The sequence below is a fragment of the Macrobrachium nipponense genome, chromosome 4 (assembly GCF_015104395.2).
Source record: "Macrobrachium nipponense isolate FS-2020 chromosome 4, ASM1510439v2, whole genome shotgun sequence".
NCBI classification, from domain to species: domain Eukaryota; kingdom Metazoa; phylum Arthropoda; class Malacostraca; order Decapoda; family Palaemonidae; genus Macrobrachium; species Macrobrachium nipponense.
The window spans coordinates 64,091,253-64,098,752 of NC_061100.1; the positions used below are offsets into that span (position 1 = coordinate 64,091,253).

A 7,500-nucleotide genomic window follows, 5' to 3' on the forward strand; every position below is an offset into this window, starting at 1 on the left:
TGGTTTCGACTTTATTTCTAAGCCATTGATGAAGGACTGATACATAGTATTAGAAGTCACAAATATATATACTACAGGGACAGTACTAACGAACATACACACAACCGATTGAGACTGCAGATCCACCCACAGGTAGGTGGCAAGGTAGGAGTGGCTTCCAAAAATCATTTGGCTAAAATTTACATTGAATTCTCAAGGGAAATATCCGGACAGTGTACTAAACAATGCATTGGTAGCGGGCAAAAATGACCATGTATCAAAATAAAAAAGAACCTTACAACAACAAAAATTTGCTTGTACCACCTTATAATAATAATATGAAAGATATCCCCCATCTCTTGAAGCATTTTGGTGTTAATGTCGCTTTTAAAAACAATGAATCATGTACTTATTAAGAACTCCCCCGACAATACCAATGGATGTGTATACAAAATTCCATGTAAGTCTTGCGACAACTTTTACATTGGTCAAACGGGTAAAGCACTGGAAAAGCGAATAGAACAACATATAAAATGTGTGAGATATGCACGGGGAAATAGTGGTATTTTTGCACATGTTAGTGAGAACAATCATGCTATTAACTGGGAAGGTGCAAAAAAGATTGTGTTCTAATAATGCAATAGAAAGGAATATAATTCAATCTAGCTTTATAAAAGAAAGTGACAACAATAATATGAACATCAGTCAAGGAATGTATAAACTTGATCCTTTAATATCAAAGGAAATTTGTAAACTGTTTAAATTTTAAGGTAGGCAGTAGAGATGTATGGAAATAGGATTATTATATTTGTAAACACAGCTAGTTGGGCAGTAGTGGTAATGAGATTTCCAACCCCACCTCCCTGACACCTGTCAGGTGTGGACTGTCACCTACGGTGGGTACGTTTATCGGTAGTGTCCCTTGAGAATTCATTGTAAATTTTAGCCAAATGAATGTTGGAAGCCACTCCTACCTTGACACCTGCCTGTGGGAGGATCTGCATTCTCAAACGGTTGTGTGTATGTTCGTCATACTGTCTCTGTAGTATATATATTTGTGACTTCTAATACTATGGGGTTTAGGTCAGGACCTAAACCCCGTCTCTTACTTTTAATCTGTGGATGTGTGATAATTGAATCACGTGCTAAAGTTATTATTAATTAATTATATATATATATATATATATATATGCGTGTATTCTAATTAGGTTTCTGCTTCTTTATGGCTTATGTGGGTCAACTGGTAGTATATTGTCCTTTCATTTGAGATACCGGGATTTGATCCCGATATGAGTCCAAATTTGATTATATGCTATTGATATAGAATGCTATATATATATATATATATATATATATATATATATATAGATATATATATATTATATATACACTATATATATATATATATCTATATAATTATTATATATACATTAAATATATATATATATATATATATATATATATATATACATAAATATATATATATATATATATATTAATATATATATATACATATATATAGTATATATATATATATCATACATATATATATATTATAATATATATATATATATTATATAATATAATTAATACATAAATATATATATAATATATATATTTATATATATATTATATATATATTATATATATATATATATATATATATAATCTTATTATTATGCGAACATGTGGAAATTGTGAACGTAAAAATTTAATCTTAGCTCCCATCCAGTTGACTGAAAGACGTAGTAGTATAGCTTCAAGAGGTTTCAATATACCTTGACAAATGTATATATTTTCCGCACGCATCTCTCTTTCAGTCTCTCTCGATATATATATATATATATATATATAGATATATATATATATATATATATATATATAAATATTGCAACTGACGAATGTTATATATTATATATAGCTTTCTACAATATTCGTCAATTACAATGTCTATTTTTCACACACAAGAAATTCCTGCAACACATAATGGAAGTGCTTCGTCAAGCCACGTCAACATGAAGCAAATATTCTTGTGAATAATTTGTGCTGTTGTTTCATAACTCATTGTGGTAAGAACAATGAATATGCTAAAACAATTAGAAATCTGAGAACCGAGAACTATAACGGGCTTTTGGGATCTGTGCACTCTGTTATTCTTCTCTAAGGATAACAAGCCATTAACTTTAACCCAGAAGCCATTTCTGCAGATATCTTACTCATACTCCATTATAAACTCTTTTGGGTCACAAATCACAATTATTTAAATTTGTTTTAGGATTATCTTTATTTTTCACTGCTTTTCCTTAAACACAATTCATACGAACCACCAGTACTAGAAGCGTTTGCAGTCTATTTCCGTTTGCAAAGTCTATTTCCAAGGAATTGTGCTCTTCGACTGAACACAAATCGATCCTTAATCATTAATTTTTCGTTTCACAAAATCGGTTTTCCTCCTTTTCTTACAACTATGTTTCACTCTGACCCAAACCTATCCACTATCAGGGCAGCTTTAACACATATTCGGCATTTACAGTATGACCTATACTAACACGGCCAAAGAGAGGGCATAGGTTATATGCCATGTACATCACTCAATAATTTCCGCAGTTTTTCCACGGACATTATTTCTTACCGTAGATGCAAATTTGTGTGCATTACTATTTATAATAAAAATCCACGAACAAATATAGGCTAAATTGATACACTAAGAACACTTTCCATTTATATATATATATATATATATATATATATATATATATATATATATATATATATATATATATATATCAAGTAATCACTTTCACCGTTAAAACCTTTGGCACCAAATTTTCTGGATGCACAACTTCCTCTCATCCCTTGTCAATATTCTTCAACAGTAGATGATTTACATATAACCATAAACACATCTGGTAATTCACCGACTCTTATGAACAAAATTACAAATCACAATTAGGTTTAGATCATCAATAACAGCGAAAAGAATGGCCGAATTCCGCAACCCACGTCCAGGCGAACGTTACCCACATCCATAGCCACGTACAGCACAAGAGCTACTGAGTGTGAGAGCTGAGCTGAGCGGCCTGAGCCAGGTTCACGGCCGGCGTCTCCTCTCTCCCACTTCATTGCTCGCTCATACTCGCAGTCCTCAAACCCCTTCCCCGCTCCCCATTTCTCCTCCACTTTCCTCCTCCCCCTCCTCGCCTTCCAATTCTCAAACACCTCTCCATGCTCATTTCTCCTTCACTCTCTTTTCACCATAACCAGCGGTGAATTATAGAGCTTTCATGCTTCTCATCTCGAGAGCTGTCTATTGCTCTTTTAGTTTTGAACGTAAAGAGTTTAATGACAACCCGGAAACTGTCCTTTATTAATCAGTAGGTACAGCGAAATATTTGGATAAGAACAATCTAAAATGTATCTTGAATTGTCAGATAAACAATAATCAAAGAAAGCCATCAGTCTAGATTCGTTCTATTAACAGATGGATGAAACAGTTATTGATTACATTGCTAGGACAGTAAACAACATAAGTTTTATTTATCGAAATAAAAAACAAGACAAGCAAGATCGAAAAGACTTCGCTATCAAAGGTAAAATAGAAAACAAAATGAATCCCATGAGGCATGAGCTTGTCAGTAGCGCCATCTATTGGGCGTGTGAGGAACGATCACTTGACAAGATCCATGACATAGCTGGAATGGAAATCTTGCCGGTTTCTATGTAAACGATCTTTCACATAGTGTTTTACTTTTTCGCTTGTTATGCTTCACGTATCATATAAAGAGTCCCTGTTCCCATGGAACAATTATTTTGTAGCTTTATTTTTCTTTTCACGTTACTGAGAATTTCTCGCGCTTTACCAACCCTTAGTCGCTTTCTCATTGGCATTTTTGTGAAAGGCACTTGGATTAATCACTTCTAAACGGCAATATAACCATCCTGAAAATAACATGTTGAATAGGTAATAGAGAGGGCCATTCATTTTCTTTTAGAATTAAGCCGTAAAATATCTGCATATATGGTATAACTATAATGTAACGAGAACAGAGAAAATATGTACATCGAATTACGAAGGGAAAGCATACATGTAATACTTATAAATTAAATTTCTTTAATATATACTAATGAGTATAAAGAAATTAAGTATATTAACTTTACAATTATTACACTGAATAAATTAATTACATGAGCATAGGAATAAATTAGAGTAAAATTCAATATTATTGCAACATGAAGTTATAGGACGTATTATCAACAGTCAATAAAAGTAACTCGTGGAGCACTGGCGATATCTCAATTCGAATTGACAAGCAACATACAACAGATCATACGTTATGACGGAATGGCGCTGCTTTGTCGAAGTACCAATAGGTGGCTCTGCAACTTTCTTGCTCTTGATGACATCAGGGATGGAAAGGGAAATTTACTCACGTTAACGCCAAGGTCCAAACATAATAGCTTCTTATTTGGATTTTGGTAATATTGTGGTAGCCGTCCCATGATGGCGTATTGAGGAATCTCGTTTTTATTTTATTTTATTTTTTTATGACACATGGTAGGAATAACTCAGATTGTTTTTACACTTTTCTGATTAGGTAACAAAAACTGTTTTGCGCTTCTTTTCTGTTTTGATCAGTTACCTTGAACTTGAAATATTCACCATATGCTTAAGATGATGAACATGTTGCTACGATAAGCTTAGACTGCGCAGCCAAATCGATTGAACGCTCGGCGCTGGCGAGTTGTCAGCATCCATCTCTCTAAGTAGTTTTGTAATGATGTCCAAGAACTATAAATGTTATTTAACAAACCAAAATACCTGAAAGATAAATAGCACTATCCCCTTTAACACATAAGCACGCTGACATTGTGCATTTCCGTAGAAGCTATCCTGAATACCAACAGGAAAATGATGAACATATATTCAGCATTTGTAAACAGATCTTTGAAATCATGCGTAACTTCTGACCTCACCAAGCAGGGTACTATGTCTCATGCTAATCCCCTTCTTAATGACTTATGATAAAGCAAATAAAAAAATCAAATTAACGTTAAAGTTTTATTTTTCTTTAATCGTTTATTTGAAATCATAATACCACTTCAGGTTTGAAATACAAATGTGAATAAGTACTGGAATGTTTCTGTCATTTGTTGCAATGAGACATAAGCTGGACGACTCTTTCGAGAGTTTTAAGAGGATTGTATGATTTTCTGGTTCGTAGTCTGGATGTTATAGGCTTGGGATGTACAGTTCTAAAGACACGGCTACAAAACCTCAGATTCAGGTGCTGTATTACTCACACTATCTGAATTTTTACAAATTTATTTAAAAAAAAGTTAAACTTTACTAATGCCCTGGCTGTGAACATTTACTTTACATTTAACAACGAAACTAACTCAAACCTAGCCTAAGGCAACACACGTAGGCTACAGCTCCATAGAACTTTATCTTATTGTAGTTTTGGGTGTAGAATCCAAAAATGGAGTGCTTACAAGCCAAAAATTGGACAATTTGGAGATATTTACAATTTTTGGTTTTGGACCGTCTTCTTGCTTTTTTTGCATTTTTATTTTATAATTTTCTTCCTTTATCAATCAATCATAAAACTAAACACTTTCTATGTGTAAAAAGTTACAATAATTCCAAATATGCAAAGAAAAATATGCCATACTTGATGGGTTTTAGAGTCAATGCAATAGTTGTATTTTTCACAGAAAACAATTGACGAGTAAATTGGCGATAAAAACTGTATTAAGTTGAAGTCATCATTATCATTGTCACTGTCGCCTGAATCTGAATCTTCTGATACGATTAAATCCTCATTGGCATTATCATTGTCATAGTCATGTTGGTCTACTTTCAGAGAATCCAGCAGCTAAGATCCTTCAAACTAATTTGGCACTGTCTTGCCACTGAGCTCTTTCCATCCATGGTCTAAGGGCGACTCCTTGATAGGCTTAAATCTATTTGCAAGTTTCCATATCCTTGCAATAAAATTCGCCCGCTGAATGTGCTAGATAAGAGCTGCCTTACAAGGAGGCATTGATGTGGGTTCCAAACTTTTTACTTTATCCAGAAGCCGTGCATCATCTCTTGGCATAAACTTTGTTTCAAATATATGTTTTCGGGCTTCAGTGACATCATGAAATTGCCTTTTTCCACAAATTGCACATAAATTCTTCCAGTGCTGCTTCAGTAGCAGAGCTAACACTGTCAGAACTGTTTAACTCTGCCAGTGCCTGATGGAATTGAGGGTATTTCAAAGCAATTGAGAATGGTCTAGTTTTCCCTTTGTAATCACATCCTGTGACGGCATGGTATCCTGGCAAAGCAGTGCAGAATGTGCCATTTATTTCACTAAGTTCCTCGACCATGCTTCTGATGTTAACAATGCGACAAGTATTGTTGTGAGCATGTCCCATTTCCAGGAGAATTTCTGTTTGCAGGTCCACAGCGCTGCGATAATGCAAGAGGGTGAGCATTACATCTGTGTCATCACAACGCACTTTCACTCGCACAGGTTTGTCACTACTTTTGTAAAGCTGAAAGATGTGAAACACCATCCTTGTGTCAGCTTCACTGTTGTCACAGTCGTCATATAAAGGACAGTCCTGTCGTGTCAAACTGTTATTACTGTCTACAGAAATTTCATAGCATTTTTTTCCATAAGCTACAATTACTTTCTTGGTCCCAATTACTTCAGCATAATCATTTGACTACCACTCATTGAACAAGAAAGCAAGGAAAGTATCTTTGAACTGTGATGAGGATAAGCACTTTGAAAAATCTTTTGCCTTTTTTCACTAGGACCAGTGATTCTAAAAATGATAGTGTTAGTGTCTCCCTGAATTTGATGCATCGAATCTTTGATTGTGCTCTGAGTATAATCATCACACACAAAGTGCACTTCGTTGCTTGTGGCTTTACAAATCATAGCTAGGAGAGCTTTGGCAATTCCACCATAAGTAGGAGTAAGGTTTTGAATCAATCTGATCAGGAACATGCCATCAAGAATACTCATGTCGCTTTCCGTTAGTGGTGGGCAGAAATCGACTCTGGAATCGATCTTGGCGAGTCTAGCTTAGCAATCCTGGAGTTGACTCACATCCACAGAAAATTGACTCTGCTCTGCTCCCTATTTGCCAGCTGTTCGGCACACATGATCATGAATTCATGACTCATTCATGAAGATCACCGACCTGGGGTCAGCTCACTGACCACTCGCGCTCAGGGATCAATCAATGACATTGAGTGTTTATAGGAAGAAGGATATATAAAAGAGAGGAGAGTAAAAAAAACACAATAAGGGAGTGTAAAATTCTAAGGTGAATAAAAATGAGTGTAAAAAATTGTAATTGAAATTAAACTTACAAACAATCTTTGAAACATAAAGCAGAATAATTGATCATAGGTTAATAAGACAAATACTAAAGAAGGAATAAGTATAGCATTTATAATGTACGAGAAAATCAAAACAAGGAATAGGGTATATGATTCGAGACAAATCATTAACACTAAAA

The 7,500-nt window shown here is 34.4% G+C and overlaps 1 protein-coding gene across 4 annotated transcripts in view; it reads right to left on the reverse strand.

Moving 5' to 3' along the window:
* LOC135210937 (nephrin-like) overlaps positions 1-3,082 on the reverse strand; it is an 845,298-nt gene extending 842,216 nt beyond the window's left edge. For 2 of the 4 annotated variants that reach the window (XM_064243913.1, XM_064243909.1), the window contains exon 1: positions 2,983-3,025. The gene's annotated coding sequence lies outside the window, so the exon portion shown is untranslated. Of the gene's footprint in view, positions 1-2,982 lie in introns of all 4 variants that reach the window. The other 2 variants (XM_064243910.1, XM_064243911.1) reach the window with 2 other exon arrangements.
* Between the last annotated feature and the right edge of the window lie 4,418 nt (positions 3,083-7,500).